This window comes from Vespa velutina, chromosome 20 (assembly GCF_912470025.1).
Source record: "Vespa velutina chromosome 20, iVesVel2.1, whole genome shotgun sequence".
NCBI classification, from domain to species: domain Eukaryota; kingdom Metazoa; phylum Arthropoda; class Insecta; order Hymenoptera; family Vespidae; genus Vespa; species Vespa velutina.
The window spans coordinates 3395580-3416971 of NC_062207.1; the positions used below are offsets into that span (position 1 = coordinate 3395580).

A 21392-nucleotide genomic window follows, 5' to 3' on the forward strand; every position below is an offset into this window, starting at 1 on the left:
ATTTGGAAATAAACGATTACGTGATATGAATTTTTTATATATATATATATATATATATATATATATATATATATATATATATATCAGGATCGTTCTAAAGTGATAAAATATAACTCAATTGTTATCGATTAAGTACATCGCGCAAAGAAATGGTACATTGTTATTATCAGCTGTCTTTCTTGAAATAGAAATCTATAGATACGTACGTCTCGTTTCATACCGATATTATCTTTTAAACGTGTTATTTATAATACTTCAAGCTTGTTCCATTTCCTTCGTTCTATTATTACATATATATATATATATGTATATTTAACGTATTACCATTTTATCCTAATTAATTCGTTTCTAATCTACTAATTTTTAAACTAATTTCCATACTTTTATAGTTGCTCTCAGAAATGTATTACATAATTAAGTGTATATGCAACTTACATAGAATATATTTTATATTCAATATATATATATATATAAATATGTAAGTATACACATTTATTATTAAAAAGATAATTAAATTCTAAAATTTGTTCTGTTGATTAAAATAATTGACGAATGAAAATGAAGGAAATGAAACGAATTGAGATATTGGAATATCCTGTTGTATAAATTATTATTGTATATAATAAACCTAGAGAGTCACTTATATATCAGGTGATTCGAAATAAACTCGTTATAAATGTTAAATGTGAAATATTGAAAAAGCATTTTAAAATAGATTTTGGCGAGCGTGTCATTTCGAAACTGCTCCAGGGGGGTTGACGAATGGACGAAGCACAGGACATATATTATAGGATCGGTGTCCTTTTCCGCACGATTGCGCGCATGCGTATTATTTCTCGTGAACCAAGCCTGTTGGCCTCCGCAGACGAGGATTGAATCACGACGCGCCAAGATATTGTTCAAGATAAGATGTCATTCCTCTTATACAGCCATATTGATCCTATCCTACATCAGCCTTTCATTAAAAATAATCGATCGATCGATCGATTATTACGATATACTTTTCTTTTTTTTTTCTCATCGATTTAATTAAACGTTTATCTCGAAACGTTTTCATCAATATTAATTTTCAATTTTAATTTAACATTCAATATTAATTTAACATTCCCGAGTCCTATGACGCGTTGGAATTTTTTATTTTATTTTATTTATTATTTTTTTTCTTCTCTTTCTTTCTTTCTTTCTTTTCCTTTTTTTTCATTTTTTCATTTCAAAAATTTAGAATAATAATACATGGAAGAACGTATAATATATATATATATATATATGTAATTTCTAAAAAGATATGAGAAGGTGTAAACTTTATGACATATAATCAGGATTAATTATTAAATAAAAAAACAAAAAGAAGAAACGTAATATAAATTTTCGGTACATTGTACCGATACATTTACATCTTAATATTAATAATAATTGTTTTCTTTTCCTCTTTTTTTTCTCTTTGGTTCGTTTTAATTCAAAGAAAAATTATTCTTCATTTATTGCCCCGAAATTCACCAACCGGTATAATTTTCATCGGTAACGACGACGGCGTAACACACACAGACACACACACACACACACAGGCGCGCGCGCGCGCGGATGTTAATAAAGGAAGATGTAACGCCTTTTCGCTCATTAGCCGCGAATGCGCGCGGCGTTACGGGCGAGTTCGTCGAATAACGAGACAAAGACTTTCTTTATGCATCCGGTGGCCACTGGATGTGTAAACTAAAATCTTCGCTGGGCCGCGCGCGCTTTATTGGCCGCATTATATTAGCGGACACTAGCGAAAGAAAAAGAGAGAGAGAGAGAGAGAGAGAGAGAGAACGAAGCTAGTACATTGGTTTTATCGGTCTATACCTTCACAACGCGCTTATACTTTGCCTCTCTTTGATAATTATTATAGGTCTATTGATTAAAAAAAGAGAGAGATAGAGAGAGAGAGAAAAATTGAAGAAAAAAAAAAGAAAAAGAACTTCTTTTATATATCATAAAGCGTCATTTACTTTTCACCAATTGAACTTTTAATTTTTCACTATTTAATTATTATCAAAAATTCCAAAATGAAATAGATAATAAACTTTAACCAAATTTTTGATCTTTCGTTTAGGCTTTGTAAGTGATATTAGAATATCACTTTAGTGGTATTAGAAAAAAAAAAAAAAAGAAAAGAAAACGAGCAACGCGATTGACCTAATTGTAATAACACTTTACTTGATTCATTCATTGTAATTAATATAAAAATATGTTATACAATTTATAGAGATAAAAGCGGAGAAGAGAATTTTATCCGTTTCATTTTTATTCTTCCTTTATATATTATTTAATAACTTTTATCTTCAAAACTTATATTTCAATGTAATAATCGTTGTAATAATAATAAATAATATTATTAGATTTTCTTCATTTTCTTTTTTTGTTTATTAATTTTTCTTTTTCTCTTTTTTTTTTCTTTTTTTTTTTTTATTTCATTCAGAATGCATTCTCTTTTCCCTCTTCTTTTACGTGATATATTCTTTTTTGTCGAAAAATACTCTCTAGTGTCGAAAATTATGCACGCTTCTTGCTAATTTACACACACGAGAGAGAAAGAGAGAAAGAGACAGAGAGAGAGAGAGAGAGAGAGAGAGAGAGATGGGGGGGGGTCGAGGGTATAAAAAAAACGGGCGTAGCAAGCGAATTCTCCGTGGTAATGTTGATTCAGATATAAGCGAAGCGCGACGGAAATTTCGCCGAGGGGATTCACATATGTTTCTCCTCCCGTGTAGTCGTCGTCGTCGTCGTCGTCGTCGTCGTCGTTGTCGTTGTCGTTGTCGTTGTCGTTCCTGTGTTCCCTTGCTCGCAAAACCAGTCGAAGCGAGAACGGCACGTCGAATCTTCTTCGTATCCTTTTTCTCAACTTGCGAATGACAAATTAAGCCTCGGGAGTTTTCTCTTCTTTGACGACAAACAACAAAAAAGTCAATCGTCTCAGAAGCAATCGAAAGGGTTTGCTTCTTTCTTTTTTCCCCCGAGTTTTTCTGTTTTTTTTTCTTTCTTTCTTTCTTTTTTTTTTTTTTTTGTTTACTTTTATCAAATATACCATGAAATAAATAGATATTTTATTGCTACATTTCAAATAAAAATGTCTTTTGAAGGGACCAACATTTTTATATATTACATAGTAATAGAAATAGACAGGGTGTGTATATACATATACATATATATACTGTAATATCGGACATGATCGATAAGATGGACAAATAAATTATTTTAATTAAATAAATCATTCGTATATTTACGTAAAAAATTGTTTGTGGAAGATGCAAAGGGGCGGGGGGAGGGAACTATTATTAACCGGCAATCATAATTATCGGATAGAAAAGATTATAGAAAATGATTGGAAGGATAAAAGGGAAAAGGTGGTGGATGGTGGGACCAGGAGGCAGACGACACATACTTCTTTGGAAAATGGAGAATTTCGAGAACGGTCGCGGTCGGTGGCCTCAAGGGCGGCGCGTTCCTATCTTTCGTAGTAGTAGTCGCTCTTGTACACGAGGATAAAGGGATCGACCGAGCGGTGCAGCGATTTCGGCCAGGAATTCCCGATGAGACAGGGCGGAAAGTACAAAGGCAGAGGAGAGTCGAAAGAAAGAGAGAGAGAAAAAAGAGAGAGAGAGAGAGAGAGACGACGACGACGACGACAACGACGAATTAGTAAAGGAAAGTCGATTCGTTCGTGTTCGTTCAATTACGGAAATATTCGGGAATGTTCGAGTATTGTTCGGCAACATTCGTACGTCTTCGGCCTCGCCCCGAGATTTCTGCCTGAACTCGTGCGGCTTCGTGCCGGCGGCGTGTGGCGCAGGACGGTTAGTAGCGCATCGGCGCTCGTTGGCTATCGTCGTTTTTGCATCTTCCTCGAGACGAACGCTCGGTCAGTTCGTCGTCGGTGCTCCGCAAGGAAGGTGCCTCTCGTTACAGACACACGTCTTCTCCGCGTATTTCTCCATCGTGTTCGTTTTTCTTTATTCTCCTTTATACGCTTAAGAGAAGAAATAGAAGATCGTTTTTCGTGATTCCATCATTTCTTTTTTCTTATTCTCTCTATCTATCTATCTCTTTTTGAGATTCCATTGTTCTCTCTTTCTCTCTCTCTCTCTCTCTCTCTCTATCTATCTATCTATCTATCTATCTATTTTTCTGTCTCTCTGACTCTCTCTCTCTCTCTCTCTCTCTCAATCTTAATCTTACTCGCACATCTTTAAAATTTCATGATCGTCATTACTCCGCCGTTTCTCCCGGGGTGCACGAAATCGGAATCGTGTCATAGTTACTCGAATCGGATTCTCGTTAACTTAGCATCTACGTATCGGATTTGCGAAACGTGCTCTACAAAGTTGTATATCTACATGCCACGTTACCGTCGGGGCCGGCCACAGAGACACGAGAATTGCGAGTGTTGGTGACGTGTTAATTTGCTACCGCTTCGATTGGTTGCGGAAGGAAGAGAGAGAGAGAGAGAGAGAGAGAGAGAGAGAGAGAGAGAGAGAGAGAGAGAGAGAGAGAAAAAAAGAAAAAGAAAGAGGGGGAAAGTACAGAAAAAAAAATTCGACCATTTCTCTTTTTCTCTCTTTTTCTCTTTGTTAATGTTCAAAATTCGTCCCTTATTATTTATTATTTTATTCATCTTCTTCTTCGTTAAAAACGACATTTTCCTTCGTACAAGTTGACAATTATAAATTTTCGAACTTTAATTTCTTTGAAATTCGCCGGCGCGGTAAATCCATTGGAACGCGAGAAAAGTAGGGGAAGGAAGAAGCCGGTCACAGGCGCCGCGAGAAGGAACGAATTCATTCCGGGATATATCGTTTCCAATCGACGATCACGAGCACACGACCACACGACCACGACCATAACCACGACCACAACCACAACGCAGCTATGGATCGTCCTCGAGAAGTCCGACGAACTCTCTTTCTCTCTTCCTCTCTCTCTCTCTCTCTCTCCTTTTTTTTTCTTTTTTTTTTTTTACCCTTTTCCCCTTTTTTTCGGGGAAAAGACCGTGCGAGAGTTCGTTTGCCTAAGAAAACTCTCTTCGAGAGTACATCAAGATGGATCATCGTCTGCTAGAAAAGTTAAGAAGACTAGAGAGAGAGAGAGATAGAGATAGAGAGGGAGAGAGAGAGAGAAAAAGAAGAGGAGAGAGAAAAGGACATTCGTAATTCGAACGTGGCGCTTCGATTGAGAACAAGGCCCAGTGATTTTCTATCTTTATCTCGCTTTCATCCTACTCCAACACCACATCCCCCTACACACACCCCTCTCTCTCTCTCTCTCTCTCTCTCTCTCTCTCTCTCTCTCTCTCTCTCTCGGTCGCTCGCTCTTTTCTTTTTTAATCTATTTTTACGATTGTCCTAACAGCTTCTTGATGGAAACCATTGCCAATCGTAACCGAATCTATATGACTGTTTTTTTACTTCTTTTCTTTTATATTAGAAATTTTTATGTCTCTCTCTCTTTCTTTTTCTTTGTCTCTCTCTCTCTCTCTCTCTCTCTCTCTCTCTCTCTCTCTCTCTCTCTCTCTCTTCAACCTCAACTACGTTCAGGATCATCGGAGCACGTAGTGGTTCTCATTGGCCAGGTAACTAGTCATTTTTTTTTTTTTTAATATATATATATATATATGTATGTATGTGTGTATATATATATATATATATATTTTATATATATCTCATTTTTCTAAATTTTCCTTTCTTTTTTCTTTTTTTATTATTCTTTTTATCAAAGAAAATTATAATTATCATGGAAACTTTAACGTCCATGTTAGATTTATCATTGTGTTTATACAAATAGACCATTATCAAATTATTATAACGTTGATTACCGACCGAGCGAAATTCGATATAGCAGAAGAGAAGATATTTTTTGGAACGATTCTATTCGTTCGAACGGACGTTGACGATATGATTCATCAACGCTTATAGAAGTCTTTTCCTATCTCTATCTCTATCTCTATCTCTATCTTTCTTTGAGTTAAAGGAAGGACGTGAAAAATGGTCGAAATTTTTAACCACAAATTATACATACGTATACGTACATGTATATATATACATATATATATGTATGTATATATATATATATATATATATATATATATATATATATATATCGGTATAATAATCTTGAAACATATAGAACGGTCATTCACTCTTGGGCAAATCCTTGTTTGAAATACTCGTAAAACGTCTGACCCCAGGAGCCGCCATTAATCTTAGTTTAAAAGGAACGTTTCAATTGGTTTAACGCTTCCAACAAATAATCTTCTTTCTCTTTCTTTCTCTCTCTCTCTCTCTCTCTTTCCCTCCCTCTCTCCTACTCCCCCATCCCCCTTTACATCTCTCTCTCTCTGTCTCTCTGTCTTCCTCGTTTGTTCATCATTTGTTATGCCAGTAGTCTCTCTTGCTTTCGCCATTTTAATTCTCAGAAAGCGAAAACTCCGTGTATGTAACTATGCAAAGAGTCCAAGTTTCTTCTTGGACTTAGATTAGAAAATGTTAAAGCAAGAAATTGAGGTAGAGAATAAACCGATAAAATGTTCCTTAGCATCCTAAGTGATCTATACAAATCGTTTACTCTTTTCTCGCAAATTTTTTAGGTTAACTTTTCTCTCTCTCTCTCTCTCTCTCTCTCTCTTTCTCTCTTCAGATCATTAAACTATAAGCCTAAGAACTTTCTTGTCCCAGAAATTTTTGTTCAGAGTCATGTTTCTTGTTTCTATTTTTATCTTAATCCTCTTTGACATCGTTCACCTTGCTCAATTTTCGAATACGTATACTATACACATATATATATGTGTATAATATGTAGGTATATATATATACCTATATATATATATATCCCCCAAGTATATGCAAATAATCAAAGAAAGATAATTAGAAACATACTCGCCGTTTTTTTTTTCTCCCGATAAGAAATTTATGTTAACTTGCAACGTTAGTAGGAATATCGTCTTTCCTCGAATAATAACACACATAGAATGTTTTCATGCGGTTTCATCTTCGATCGATTAGATTCTTACAAACGTGCGTGTTACTCTGCCACATTATTTTTGAATCAATTAAAATTATAAATACTAATCGTAAATCATAAAAGTTCCTTAAATGGGCCAAAATATTTTATATTGTCGTTTTTACAATCTGCAAAAAAAAAAAAAAGAAAAAAGAAGAAAAAAAAGGAAAGGAAATCTCGAAAAAAGAATAATAAATCTTTAATATCATTTTAAAACTGTCTTTCATCCTGTACTTCCTCGTTTGCAACAGTTGAAGCGAATTAATATCTAACTATACTTTTACTCGCTCACATAGTTCATTGAATTATATCGAACGAGGAGTGTACTTCTTATGCGCGTAGTAAGAACATAAGGGAAAAGTTTGTCTTGTCCTTCGTGATTATAACTTTCAGACAGGAGTAAGAAGTTTTAAATCAAGCTCTACCCCAAGGGAGAAAGAAAAAAAGAGAAACAGATAGACAGACAGATAGACAGACAGACAGACAGACAGACAGACAGACAGAGAGAGAGAGAGAGAGAGAGTTCGTAAACTTTTTCGTTTGTCCATAATCTTTTCTTACGCTTTCTCTCCTCAACGGTATTATGTATAACCCGACGGTTAACTTAGAGTCAATTGTCTGTTAACTAGATAAAGCATATACAATTTTTCTAAATAGGACATACTCTACGAAACATATAACCACTAATCGATATATTAATCATTATTTATAATTAAATCGTCTATATAGGATGGATCAAAAGTTTTCTATTAAATATAAATTGTTCCTTTTCCCGACCTTTCTTTTTCTTTTTTTAGATCTTTTAATTTTTTACATTGAGATATTACGAGACTAAAATGTAGGTACGATGAAAAGAGGGATGATTTATTTTTAAAAATCAGTTAAGAAAACTTTTGTTCTAGCGCTATATATTTTATCAAATTTACGAACGTGATTTTTTTTATTTTGTTTTATTTTTATTTTTGCTCCTCTTCAAATATTTCCCTCCCCTCCCCCTCCACCCACTCTCTCTGTCTCTCTCTCTCTCTCTCTCTCTCTCTCTTTGCCTATATCTTTTAGAGCCATGTTAGAATATAACTTCTACTCGTAATTCAACACCGAATATTGACTGGTAATTATCTACGAGGAACGGTAGAGTCAGCTAATGTATACTTCCAATGATAACAAGAGTTCGCGTTACTTGCTGGGCACAATGATCGCAAACAAGCAACCAAGCAAGCAAGCAACGTAGTACCAGTCAGTCAGTCAGTCTGGACTGACATTTTATCGCGTTATATTCCTCTTTGCTCTTCTTCTTTCACCTCCCCTCCACGTTAGAATTTTATTTATGTACATATAATAACTATTAATTATATATGTACATAAATAGATATACATATATGTATATATATATATATTTTTTTTTTAATATTATTGGTTTTATTATACGTTATATAATATAGGAGTATAATATAAAAAGGCTAAGTAAGCACTTGTTTCTATAAGAAGATAGATAGCCGTGGTGACTAACTTTTTTTTTTTTATAATGGATTGCAGATATATATATATATATATATATATATATATATATATATATATATTGTTTATATAGGTTCGAATCTCCATCGATATTTTCCTCGATTGAACCGCGGATCTTCTTTTCTCTTGTATCGGATATAAAAAAGAAAGAAAGAAAAAAAAAAAGAAAATAGAAAAGAAAACAATTTGAATTATTCTCAACTTCTGAAGATTTAAAGATTCTCTCTCCCTCCCACGCATCGGGAGGGTCATTGGCTTAGCATGCAAATTTCGTATGTTCAAGGAGACAAACACATACACATATACATACATATATATATATATATATGTACACCCACACACATATATAAAAGAGAAGTGTGTCCAGTAGAATAGCGCAGAATTAGTAGTAGCATCGTGTACGGTGTGTTGTGTGTATATATATATATATATATATATATATATGTATTCTCGCAAAAGGAAAAATAGTTAGTAGAGAATAGTGTTCAGTCCACCATATATCATCATCATCATCATCATCATCATCATCATCATCATCATGTGGGTTGAGAATTCACTGGTTCGTTGTAACGCGCTCGTAGCGAAATGACGACGGCGACGGCGATCGAGGAGAACACACCGTGCACTTTTCTTGCGCAGAAGCGGGCGCGAGAGATCGGGCACGTACGCACGCAGGCGTGCACGTCGGTCTGTCGGTCTGTCGGTCGGTCGGTCGGTCGTATATATATATATATATATATATGTATATATATATGTGTGTATGCTTACGTACGTGCGGTGCGTGTGCGTGCTTTTGTGCGTTCGTGCGTGCGTGCACGCCTGATGTCAACGCCTGGTGGGTCGCCGTGCCCGACGCCAGTTTTATTTAATCACACTGTGCTCTCTGCCTGACTGCCGGCAGGCCTGTTGCTAGGCGCCCCCCTCCCCATCCTCGGTGCGGGGCCCTCCTCGACGTGCCCCGCCCCTGTCTGCTGCGCCTTGCACGCGCGCGCGCGCGCGCGCCTTACACTCTGCTCTCTCTCTCTCTCTCTCTCTCTCTCTCTCTCTCTCTCTCTCTCTCTCTCTCTCTCTCTCTCTCTCTATCGCTCGCTCGTGTTATTCGATAAATTGGATTTCTCTCTTAGTATTATTATGTATTATTGTTCTTACATATAAGTAATATGTTATTATTGTAAATATTGATGGATGGTTTATCTTGATCTATAATATTTGACTATTTGGGGACATATTCTAACGTTTATACATATATGATGATAAAATGATAGATATAATTGTATTGTATGCTCGCGTCTGTTAATTGATAGAGAACAAGAATACCACTAAGAATTGGTCTATATACAAATGAAAGTAATGTTAATATTATCAAACTATCTTAATCCCTTTGATCGAACTTCCGTCGTATATATTAGCTGCTTTCATAAATTGTGGTCTTCCATTCTGTGGTTAACGTTTCAGCCCCTGTATCTCAATCTCGGCGCACTTTCATGGCTTTCTCTTCTATTCTCTCTCTCTCTCTCTCTCTCTCTCTCTCTCTCTCTCTCTCTCTCTCTCTCTCTGTGTATATGTGTGTGTATCTCTTTCTCTCTTTTTCTTTCTCTTCATCTGCATTCGCCATCGATGGTTCGTGGTTTCGCGGCTCGCGTTTATAACATATATACAAAGAGGAAGAAGAGTATTATTATATGTTGATGATGAACGAAAAATAGTATTTAGATTAATGAGTTTCTGATTTGTTCGATGCGTCGACCACAAACAATTTCGAATGAATCCAGTTATTCTATACTTCGTCGTAATTAGGAATTCGTCCATCTTCTAATTGTCAGATGATTCGATATATGCAAATTGGAATGATCCAAAAGTTCTCCTACTTTTTGTAGCTTAACAATTCGAAGGAAAAAAAGAGGAAAGGAAAAGTTAGCCTGAAAAAGTTTCGAAATGGAGTAATTGATTTTTAAACTTTTCATTCTTAAACTCTTTTATACAAATGATACTCAATCGATGTTCGAACAATTTATCATTCAATGGTCAATTCAAGTAGAGCCATCCTGTAGAATTTTCCTAGTAATCGTTAAAAGACATTCTCTCTCTCTCTCTTATTTCACAAAGCGTTCTATTTCATATTGATCCGAGAAGTCAAAGAGATTCTTTTTATTAATCTCATTAACGTAAAACGCGAATCGAACGAGAGAGGAAATCGTCAATCAAGAACAAGTATAAGTATACTCGATAGAACTAACAACCAAAACGACACGGTGTCTTCTCGATCCTCTTTCACAAGCGTAACTCACGAAGCCAAGCCCACAGCAATCCTCGTCGTCGTCGTCGTCGTCGTCGTCGTTGTCGTCGTCGTCGTCGCAGTAGTATATCGCTTCAAATAGAACGACCTTATCAAGAATATCCAATTACCGAGTGAATCTTAACGATCCGTTTGATTTCGCAAAAGACCGAGAGTAGTACCTTCTCCTTTCTCTTTCTTTCTTTCTCTTTGATTCTCTTTCTTTTTTATCGGATTATATCAAGCTAAATTAGAGGTTAGATAGAGGATGGAGATATATATATATATATATACCGACTGAGAGTGAGAGAGAGAGAGAGAGAGAGAGAATTCACGATTCGCTATCTTTTATTCGTGAAAATACCAGTAGCTCTTTTCTCTTTTTTTTTCAAATTTAGTGAATCCTTCGAAGGAAAAAAATGTAAAGAAAGAATAGATAGGATCACCGAGATAATCCATTTCTATTTTTGATATTACCTACACATATTTCTTTATAATTTTTTATTACACTTGTTCTTTTTTTATTTTTACTTTTTTTTCCTGTTATCTTAATCACTGTCTCATATTTTGAAAGCCTTTTGCTTTTTATCAGTCTTACGAAACAATCATATATATATATATATGTATATCATCATCATTATATATATATATATATATTTATTAAATAAAATGTCTGACAAACATATTCTTTCAAGAGAAAATAAAGGAGAGACAATTTTTAAATTACTTTATTACGGCGTACGATAATGAATTATAAATTGACGTGTCGCCGTATAGAAATAATATCAATCCTCTTTTTTCGTTTTTTATTTCTCAAATTTTTACTTCACAAATACATTACATATGTGTATTTATATCGATCGAAAAAGTCGTCGAAGCGAGCCAGAAGAAAAAATAAAAAAAGAAATAAATAAATAAAAACTAAAGAATATATTATATTTGCAAATAACTAACGTGAAGAGAGTCGCGCGGCGTTTCGCACATCTCTACTCTCTCTCTCTCTCTCTGCCATTTTTAACGTTTCTCGTTCCACGTTCCTCTGTTTCAAGGAATTTATGCAGTCTTCCAAGAAGACGCGCGGTATGTGAAGATTTGGACTAAGCGAATGAGAAATAAATGGTGATATATATCTCTTTCTCTCTTTCTCAGTATATTCGAAGGTGGAAGGAAAAAGAAAAGGAAAGAAAAAGAGAGAAAGAAAAAAAAGGGAAGAAGACGAATAAAAAGAAGAAAGATAGAAAAAGAGACAGAGAAAGGGAATTCGTAGCTCTCCTTTCCTCGAAAGCTAGTTTGGCGCAGACGTCCTTGAAATTCGTGAGATCGGAGAACAATCGTCCATGGGTACCCGTCCTTGGTTCAGTGGCGCCGGCTGGTCCCCACTATCCCTCCCTTCTTCGCTATCACTACCACTTCCACCACCACCATCACCACCATTACTACCACCACCACCACCATCGCCATCACCATTGCCACCACCATCACCACCATCACCACCACCACCACCACCACCACCACCACCACTACACCACCACTACTACTACCACCATCACCATCAGCATCAGCTTCGACGGCCCACACAAGCAAACGTTCCTTCGCTCCGAGAAGACTCCAGCGTCTATCCTCGAGTTTCATTTCGTTTACGACTTTCCGTGTTGCTGTTGCAAAGCTACTACTACTATTGCTACTACTGCTACCACTACCATTACTACCACACTACCGTTGAACCTTCTCGAGGATCGTTCAAGGACGATTCTGTTCGACTCACCCGCGTCGTTGCTGGGTTAACACGCGAAAGAGAGAGAGAGAAAGAGGGAGAGAGGGAGGGAGGAACAAGATAAAAATATAAAATTAAAAAGGAGGATCAGCAACGCGTTAACGAAAAAAAAGTTTCAAGATCGGATTCAACGTTCGAATTCATGTCGCGAGTCCATATTTCTTTATGGTGAATCATCGATTGGTTTCTTTAGGGTTTTTTTTCTTTTTTTCTTTTTTTTTTTTTTTTTGAAATGAAGTTAGAGAATAGAAAAGAGCTCGTGACTGTGGTGAATTTTTATTGTTGTTTTCTTCCTTTTCTATTACTGGCTATTATCAGATATTTTTTATTCTCAGTAGTCAGTATGAAACATTTTGTACGAATGTTTTATTGAAGAAGTGAGAGAAGTGATACGAGATCTAACCTAACTTTCTTCATCGATGCCACTTGTTTCTTATTGGACGACTACGATGACGACAATGGCGACAATGATCCTGATGATTATAATGATGATTATAATAATGATGATGATGATGATAATGATGATGATGATGATGATGATGATGATGATGATGGTGATGATGATGTTATGTGGCTGCTGGTGTTCTTCGATTATGTTTGGAAATGACATTTTGGTAAGTAGATCATATCTACTTTTGTGTATCGTTAATACATTATTATTACAATTGTGTCTCAGGTGAAACTCAGATTATTATTATTATTATTATTATTATTATTATTATTATTATTATTATTGTTATTATCATCATTATCATTATGACAATTATTTTATTTTATTTTTTGTAACGTCAGTATCTTTCCAATAATTGCGTGGGATCGATCGTAGGTTGGTTCGAACTTTGGAAAGTATCTTTGAAATTGCTATTTCTGTACGGTGACAACGACCGATTAGTTTTCAACGAATCATACTTAGTCTATGTATAACTACTGCAATGACATCGTCGTCGCTTCGTTAATACGTGAGTGTGCCCGCGAGAGAATATACAGTCACTAGTTTCTCTAACTTTATCTCACGATCCATGAATTGTCATAAACATCTATCATCTTTCAGATGATTCATTTCTTTATCGAGACTTATAAATGAATATAATAAAGTTTAAATTTGTAATATAGACTTTCAAGATAGGATCAGAATAATTTCGTTTTTTTCTTTTAGACTCTAAATAGAATCGATCATTTCAAATTATCAATGTTGACGTGAAAAAATAAATTCAACAATTTCAATCAAATTGTCTAAGTGCAAATTTAAGAGGTTTTGTACGTAGAGTGACGAAACGATAGATAGAGATGGAATGGATGCTGGTTAACAGTTCAAACTATTAATAGAATTTTCTCTCGAAAAATCCTCCTTTTTCTTCTTCCTTTTTTCTTTTTTTTTTTTTTCTTTTTTCTTTATTTCTTTCCGTTTCGCATTCTTGTGAAAATACGTCTGCGGTTAGGAGATCAGGATGTATGCGAATTCTTGAAACGGTACGGTCAGGTATGCAATATATTCTTGTCGTCGTGCAGGCTTCGTCGTGTTATTCCAGGATTACGAGCTAACGCAGATAGAGTTTACTTCTTTGTTATTTACCCAGCACCTTTCGAAGGTGCGGCCCAGTAGTCGATTGATGGCGACATTGGAATCTAACGATTTACAGTGGGATGATATATTCGATCGCAGTAAAAAAGGATTTATTCTCGATAAACAAATTTAATTAATCAAATAGCTATCTAACATTTTAGATTATTCATCGTGCAGTCTTTGTTCTTCCTTTCTTTCTCTTTTTTTTTTCTCTCTCTCTCTCTCTCTCTCTCTCTCTCTCTTATGTTCTTTTTGATAAGAAAAGCGATTCTATCGAATCAATAATCGTCGCAAGATTCGTCATGCAATTTATCCGACCGTCTCTCGAACCCCTTTTCGGCTCGATCCAAGCCGGATATAAACGTCATTCTTGATAGGGTTCGTGATTGGAATTAATTTAAGAATAAGCAGTGAACAGAAGTACGGATGAAAAGTAATACGAGGAGATGGAGAGAGTATTCAAAGTATAGTAGAGGTCTCTCTTTAAAGCTTTCGATAGAGTAGAACGAGAGGCAGCTGTGTCCCAGTAGTTGGTACATATACCAATCACAGTGTTCCCAAAGGAAAGAGAGAGAGAGAGAAAGAGAAATGAAAGCACTCACTCCTATATTTGTTAGTATTCTATACGCAGATTTTCGTATTCGTTGGACTCTTCCCACACTTACCTTGTTTCCGTTTTACAGAAACGTCAGCTAACATCCTGCCGAATCCGCACTGCGACGACCTAAAAATAAGAAAGCCAAGATACAGAATTCTATCCTTAAGTTTTATTGGTAAATCGTTTGATACACCCTTGTCAGAGTACTTTACTTAACTTTTTCTTCATCTTCATCTTCTTTTTCTTCTTCTTCTTCTTCTTCTTCTTACTATAATAATATAATAATAGACTTTGAAAAGTTTATTCTTCGACAGAGTCAATGATCCTTTCTCGATCAGTTTCATCGATATATGTTATATATGACTTACAAAAAAAAAAAAAAAAGGAAAAAGAAAAACTAACAATTGTTTGATCGGCCATTTTCTTTTTTATTGCTTATTCAACATTCATATTATTGTTTATTTTACTATCTACATATAATTAGCGTTGTATGAACTATTGTTCAATATGGATACTTGACGCCATGCTTTTTATTTCTATTTTTATCATCTTATATAAACTATAGAAAGAATGGAGAGTTCTCAATGGTCAGCCATTATCATTTTTCACTTCAAACTTATAACGTTGCTTATTATTATTATTATTATTATTATAATATTATCGTGTTCGAAATTGAACACGGTAATAATAATAATAATAATAATAATAATAATAATAATAGTAATTATTATTATTCTCTTATCTAAAAATAACTATCGATAATCGAAGCTATAGTCTATTATATTATCCTATAACGTGTAAACAATAACAAAGAAAATATTTTTATCTCCTCGTCTCATTTTTTTTTTTTTTAGTTGCATCTCGAATTTTCAATTTTCTTCTTCTTTTTTCGTCGATTAAAAACGAGTATCTAAAAAAAAAAAAAAAAAAAAAAAAGTCCTCATCGGATTCTATTCGTACTTTTAATACTCACACGTTCTCCGATTATAAAAACACATACACACGCGAGCAAATCGATATTCAAAAGTTTCTTAGATGATTTTAGAAACGAATTAATCTTGTATTGTAGTTTAACTTGTAGTTTTATAATATGAAAGAACAATAATTAGACTAAAAATAGTTTTGAAAAAGAGTAATTCATTTTTAAAATCGTTTTAGAAACTGTTGACCGACTCTATACATGTGTGTATATATACACACATAACTTGTATCTCTTTGTCTTTGTCTATTAATTATTAATTCGTCGATAAAATTCTCTCTCTCTCTCTCTCTCTCTCTCTCTCTCTATATATATATATATATATATATATATATTTCTAACGGTGAGTCATCGAGGAGACAGACTTCTTTAAAAGTTTTATACGATTCTCTTCGTTCGTAGGTGTGTATATGTGTAGGTATATATCTATATAATTTTTGTGTGTAGGTGTTGGCAACATTTTTCCTAGTAATCTTGACTCACCTGTCGGACTTGCAACGGAAGTTTCTTAACGTTGCTTCTCTCTCTCTCTCTCTCTCTCTCTCTCTCTCTCTCTCTCTCTCTCTCTTCTATATACGTACATACATACATACATACATATATATATATATATATATATATATATATATATATATATGTATATATATGTATACAGAGATATACTGTAGTCACTTTACGTATCCTCAACTTCCTGTTCAATGTAGAATACAGAAATTACCTTGTTGAGGCCCATTCAAAATGGAGGTGCCTGTATTTGTGGCCATTTGCAAAATTTTTCTTTTTCTTTTTATTAAATGTTTTTTTTTTCCTTATTTTATTTTATTTTATTTTTTTTTAATAAATAACTTGAGCTCCATACTGAATTTATCGCGACCTATTAGATATCCTTGTCGATTATTATCGATGACTATTTATTAAATAAAATATCTTTTCTTTCTATATTCAATGAAATTAATTGATAATAAATAAATTCTTACAAAATATTGAAATAAGAATTTATTTATTTATTAGTTTCGTTAGTTCTGTGAATTTCAGGATTTGATGGGGTTTGAATTAGAGATTCAAGTTTAAGATCTACCTAATGCATAGAGGACGATCAAGATCCTCCTCTGTTGAAAATTAACATCTGTGATATCTTCTCATTAACAATAAGTCATTTGCAAGACGCGCTACTCTGGTACTTCAGGCTGTGCCAGTTCTTTAATCAGTCAGGTACCTGAAGTAGCGCGCGTTGCGGAGGACGAGTATCATCAACCTGACGGAAAGAATATATTTCTTTCGAAGGAATCGATAAACTATAAGATAATAATGATGAGGTGAAGGAAATGCTACTGAGTTAGGCTGCATGTTAATTGTACTTCATCAGGTGCTCCGGTGAATTTGATACCCGGCACCTGTTGGAGCGCAATTCATATGAACGTGCCTTGTTAATCATTTTTTTTACATTTTGGATTACATCGTTGGATGCTGACCTAATATCGATTAATAATCGATAACCCATAATTACTGATGAGATACACGTATATACATCAGTTTTTTTAACGTATACTTCAATCTCTTTCTCTCTTTTTATATCTAATTAACAGTCTTAAGATCGGTTTTGCAGCAATTCTCCATGTTGTGCGATCTTCGGCCAATCTTTTAATCTTTGCAAAAGTTCGGTGTCATTTTCAAACAATGGACTCCCTTACATTGAAATGTTCTACAAGAGCATTATTATAATATTTATAATTGTTGATACTTTTCGGATATCAAAGGGATTTTTAATACTTTGATTTAACCTTGGCTATTACCCATTTGTCAATTATTTTATTCATCCGCATTTAAATAAGAGGAATTAATTTAAAAGTGTTTTAAAATTAGTTCATTGCAGACATCAATTTCCCAATGGATTTATGTTATTTCATGATATAATTATAAATTGCATATAAATGTATAAAGAGTAAATGCAAATAATATATATGTATAAAGTTATTTGTGATTGGAGCTATTTTCCGCTATGTACCACTGCAGTCGAGATTGCAACGCAACACGGGGAAGGGTTGTTAATAGTAATAGTAGTAGTAGATGCAATGTGCCGTTGAATTAATGGGGATAACTATGTTAGGGAGGGTCGCGTGTCATCGGAGTAAACGTGAAAGAGAAAGAGAAGAGAAGAGAGAAAGAGAAAGGGAGAGAAAGGGAGAGAAAAAGATAGGAAGGGAGAAAAAGAGAGAAGCTCGCATAATGCAATTATTCGGCTCTTTGCATCGTATCGATGGAAGCCTCGACGTAAAGTGTCTGAGCTGGTACTGAGCTAGGGATGATAAATTATGTCATTGATTATTTTACTCATCAAATTTTTTATATATAATTTCTTTTTTCTTTTTATATTATAATATATTATGTACTATGTGTATACTAATATAGAATTCATATTGTCTCGACGTAGAAAAATATTTTAAGTCCAATACTCCTGACTTTTTTTTCATATCTAATATACTCATTTTGTTCGTTTTAAATCAGCTCATTTGATGCTCTCCATTTATAATTGTTTTACTCAATTATTTTTAATTTTTGTCCATTCATTGACTTTGAACTTTTCCATCCCTCCTCCCATATACATAACACCAGTAACAGTAACTTTTGTAGTGCATTATTACAATATTTTTTTTTTAATAAAATTTATATATATGTATGTATTTATAATGCTATAGTATTATTATGTATATTAAATAATATATGTATATTAATTTATATATATGTATGCATTTATAATGCTATAGTATTATTATGTATATTAAAAAAATGTGTTAATAATAAATGACGATAAAAAGAGGAAAGAACATATTTTTAATTTTAACGAAGCACTTCTCTTCTTTCCAACATGACCATCTGAAATGAGTAATAAGGGAAAGTGGAGCAAAAGTTTCTACAGTCTCCCTCTCTCTTTCTTTCTCTCTTACGTCATCCATCCTCTTGAAATTTATCTCGTACGATTACCTTTGGATCTCTACATTCGCCAGACACCAGAACATCTTTGCAAATTTGATGCTTTAATACTCATTCATTTATCACAAATATTTGAATTTATAATTATTTTACGATTTCATCTGAATCATTACATTATAATTAAAATCTCTATTTTATATATGTATATATATAAAAGTCTCTTAATATATTATTATTATATATTTAAATATTTCAAGAGAGAGAGAGAGAGAGAAATTTAAGAGTATTACATTTCCTGTTATAATTATAAAGATTTTATTCGTATCATTCTTATCATTAGTATCATAATTGAGAAATGTTAATTTTATATTACAATTCCTTTATAATAATTATTAATATATATTTAAATGTTTTAAGCACGAGCTATTTTCAACGACATGGAATATCAGAGTGAATTTTCGACTACACGGAACATCAGAGTGAATTTTCAACGGCATGATGTACATCATAGCAACCGAAACAAATGAAGAATGTTTTCAACTACTTGAAGATATGCTACATGTTCTTCAATTACCAGTCGATCAAACTGGAGAGCGATGTGACCAGGTTGCGCCAGCGTTTCAACTGGAAAATTATTTTTGCTTTCGATAAAGTAATGTTTATAGAAAAAACAGATCGATCTTTTAATCGAGAACATGTTCTTGATACGAAAAGCGTTTTGTGCATTTGTTAAGTTCTCTTTGGATAATCTGTTCTGTAGAATAGAGTAGAGAAATAACAATTGTAATTATACCAATTCAGAATAAATATTTTTTATATATTATTAAATAAGTCTTATAAATTATAGGATATTTACTTGTTATTATATACGGTCATTACATCCCTTGTGTGGTACCATATATAATACTATATATAAATGGAAAAACATTTAATATTTGGTCTTTTAATTTGAAGTATCATTATTTCAATTTAAATAAATTAGATAGAATACGCCCGATATTTTTAATATAAAAGCTCGTTTAACGGATAGATAATTTATCGACTGATAGTAATGTATCAAAGCTTATTATTTATAATCATGTATAATTATATATAATTACAATATATGTAACATTACGTATTATATGACGTTGTTAACATAATGTAAATATTGTAACTATGAAAGAAACAATAAAAAATCTTTTGTTATACTCTAACACACAGATGTTAATATTTTACCTTTTCATACATCCTATTATCCTAATACCAACCAAAATTTTCCAGAATAATAGTTTATAAAGTAGAATTTATAAAAATTGAATTATTTAACAAACGTACATAAAACATCGAGGTGACACAAGTCAAATCGTACATTTTTATATTAAATTCATCTAATACCAACTTTGATTACCAGCCAATAATTTCTTATAACTGCATAAACAGACTTTGACAAGCCATTTCTTCACACATCATGTGATACTAATACAAATTTTGATTAGCCCGAAAAATTTTTGCATCGTCCATAAATCGAAAATCAGAACAGGAGAGCATAATTTACCAGGAGGTAGTAATCAAGAACGTGCCACCTCCTCGCAAGACATATAATCCTGTTACAAATCCAGTTTTACGGGAAAAATTTTCGCGCTCCAAGTAATTTGGATTTTTGAACAGGAGAATATGACTTACCAGGAGGAGGCACGTTCTCGCGTGCCACCTCTTCGCGTGTCATTTGATCCTGTTACGAATCCAGTTTTACGGGAAAAATTTCCGCGCTCCCTGTAAATAGGATTTTTGAACAGGAGAATATAACTTACTAGGAGGTTGCGCGCGAGAACGTGCCACCTCCTCGCAAGACATATAATCCTGTTACAAATCCAGTTTTACGGGAAAAATTTTCGCGCTCCAAGTAATTTGGATTTTTTAACAGGAGAATATGACTTACCAGGAGATGGCACGTTCTCGCGTGCCACCTCTTCGCGTGTCATTTGATCCTGTTACAAATCCAGTTTTACGGGAAAAAATTTTGCAGTCCCAGTAATTCGGATTTTTGAACAGGAGAATATAACTTACTAGGAGGTTGCGCGCGAGAACGTGCCACCTCCTCGCAAGACATATGATCCTGTTACAAATCCAGTTTTACGGGAAAAATTTTCGCGCTCCAAGTAATTTGGATTTTTGAACAGGAGAATATGACTTACCAGGAGGGGGCACGTTCCCGCGTGCCACCTCTTCGCGTGTCATTTGATCCTGTTACAAATCCAGTTTTACGGGAAAAAATTTTGCAGTCCCAGTAATTCGGATTTTTGAACAGGAGAATATAACTTACTAGGAGGTTGCGCGCGAGAACGTGCCACCTCCTCGCAAGACATATGATCCTGTTACAAATCCAGTTTTACGGGAAAAATTTTCGCGCTCCAAGTAATTTGGATTTTTTAACAGGAGAATATGACTTACCAGGAGATGGCACGTTCTCGCGTGCCACCTCTTCGCGTGTCATTTGATCCTGTTACAAATCCAGTTTTACGGGAAAAAATTTTGCAGTCCCAGTAATTTGGATTTTTGAATAGGAGAATATGACTTACCAGGAGGTTGCGCGCGAGAACGTGCCACCTCCTCGCAAGACATATAATCCTGTTACAAATCCAGTTTTACGGGAAAAATTTTCGCGCTCCAAATAATTTGGATTTTTTAACAGGAGAATATGACTTACCAGGAGGGGGCACGTTCTCGCGTGCCACCTCT

The 21392-nt window shown here is 34.1% G+C and overlaps 1 long non-coding RNA gene across 3 annotated transcripts; it reads left to right on the forward strand.

The window, feature by feature from the left end:
• Positions 1–3852: 3852 nt before the first annotated feature.
• On the forward strand, positions 3853–19821 carry LOC124956058. Of its 3 annotated transcripts, XR_007103071.1 has the most exons (4): positions 3853–5605; positions 11875–13213; positions 14847–14936; positions 19089–19821. It is a non-coding gene; the product is annotated as an uncharacterized LOC124956058 (long non-coding RNA). The 3 variants fall into 3 exon arrangements; XR_007103069.1 differs by lacking the exon at positions 14847–14936; XR_007103070.1 differs by lacking the exon at positions 14847–14936 and having other exon boundaries at positions 12935–13213; positions 19089–19815.
• Positions 19822–21392: the final 1571 nt, after the last annotated feature.